Below are 2,226 nucleotides of genomic sequence, written 5' to 3'. Positions count from 1 at the left end.
TAGTGTTTGTGTCTGCTTCTTGCTTTCTGAATTTAGAATGTTGAAGTATTCTTGCTGGTTTAAATCCACTTTGGGGAATTTAAGTTGATACATATGTGTATACATATGTTCATGCACATAGACTTCTGTTCTTGGTGTTCTCATTTTGAGCTCTAAGAAAGTATGCATGTACTCTGTAGAAATATCTGCTATATTGAAGAAAAGGTAAGACCTTTAACAACTGATTTGTTTTGCTGTTTTCTACAAACTCAAAGGCAAACACTCATTTCTGGTTTCAGGAAGTACATAATTATATCAGAGGAGTAAGATGTAAAAAATGACATGCCCAGTAGAATTTTAGGTAGTCTTATGTAATTGAGTAAAACCATTTTTGTGTCATGAGTTCCTCACGGACATGTTATTGGACTATATAAAAAAATGAATATAATTCAAGTTAGATCTTCCTTTGGAGAAAGTTATCTGTCAGTGTTCAGTTCTAGCCAAGGTGGGTTTTTAGTCAGCATCACTTCTTCGTTTTTTTAGTATCTTTTTTTTGTTTGTTCATTTTTCAGTCTGAAATCGAGCAATGATGCTCTTTAAAATCTGAGACATAATGGTATGAAAGATTGTTAAAATATTAATAACTTTAAATTGAATATTGAAGGAAAGTGCCATTTTCTCCAAATGTTCATAATTTATTCCCCTTTAGGTTAATAAACACATTTTAAGAAACTATAGCAGTATGACAGTTTTCTTCCTGTGGGTTTTATTTTCTTGTTACCCACCTGTCTTAGGCCCATGTTCTGTTTACCACGTGTTCTGGATACCATGAGAGGTTCTTGGACTATATTGTGGCAAACTAATTGTTTTGTTACAGAAATAGTAACAAGAACCACCATTTCTTGAAAACTATTATTTGTTCTTGCCCATCATTGTGCTCAGTCTTTATTATCTGATCCTCAGAACAATCACACAAAGCAAATATTCTTAGTAATACTTTGTAGGGAGGAAAAAGCTCTTGGCCAAGTTATTCAGTCTCTCATAAATATTCAGTCTCTCATAAATGCTAAATGACAGGATTCAAATCCAGACCAACTAACTATGTTTTTTATCCATGCTTTTTTAGATAATAAAATTCCTTAGAAGTTGCACCTTACAAATAAACTTTATTTGAGTTATTGATAAACATTGTGTGCTTGTAGGAATATTTTTCATGTGTTTGAGTTTTTATTTCTTGTTTTAAACTGAAAACTTGGTGGGACACCTGGGTGGCTCAGTTGGTTAAGCATCTGCCTTTGATTCGGCTCAGGTCATGATCCCAGGGTTCTGGGATCAAGCCCCACATCTGGCTTGCTGCTCTGCAGGGTGCCCGCTTCTCCCTCTCCTACTCCCTCTGCTGTGTTCCTTCTCTTGCTCTCTCTCTGTCAAATAAATCTTTAAAAAAAAAAAAAAAGAAAGAAAAAGGGAGGGCTTGGGGCACCTGGGTGGCCCAGTGGGTTAAGCCTCTGCCTTCGGTTCAGGTCATGATCCCCAAGTCCTGGGATTCAGCCCCTCATCAGGCTCCCTGCTGAGTGGGAAACATGGTTCTCCCTTTGCCCCCTCACTCTGCTCATGTTCTCTCTCTCTCTCAAATAAAATCTTTTAAGAAACAATAATTGTTGGGGCGCGTGGGTGACTCAGTGGGTTAAAGCCTCTGCCTTCCGCTCGGTCTGAAGGATCTCAGGGTCCTGGGATCGAGCCCCACATGGGCTCTCTGCTCAGCGGGGCGCCTATTTCCCCCTCTATCTGCCTGCTGCTCTGCCTACTTGTGATCTCTCTCTCAAATAAATAAAATCTTTAAAAAAAAAAAAAGTAAGGCTTGGTGGCTGTAAGTACACAGTATCTGTAGGTGGTATATAATTTGTTAAAATAAGACTTCAATTTTTTGCTGACTTATGGGATGCCTGGGTGGCCCAGTGGTTAAGCATCTGTCTTTGGCTCAGGTCATGATCCCAGGGTCTTGGGATTGAGTCCTGCATCAGGCTTCTTGTTCAGCAGGAAGCCTACTTCTCCCTCTGCCCACCACTCCCCCTGCTTGTGTGCTCCCCCTCCCTCAACAAATAAGTAAATAAATAATTTTTTGGCTAACTTAACAAGAAATGGTAAATCACATATCTGGGACAGATAAAGATGTGGTTGATGTGGTTGCTGTATTTTAATATTTTATATATTTATATATATATTTAATATTTTTAAAATTGAAATATA

The sequence above is a fragment of the Lontra canadensis genome, unplaced genomic scaffold (assembly GCF_010015895.1).
Source record: "Lontra canadensis isolate GAN:19392208 unplaced genomic scaffold, GSC_riverotter_1.0 scaffold38, whole genome shotgun sequence".
NCBI classification, from domain to species: domain Eukaryota; kingdom Metazoa; phylum Chordata; class Mammalia; order Carnivora; family Mustelidae; genus Lontra; species Lontra canadensis.
This window is presented reverse-complemented; position numbering follows the sequence as displayed.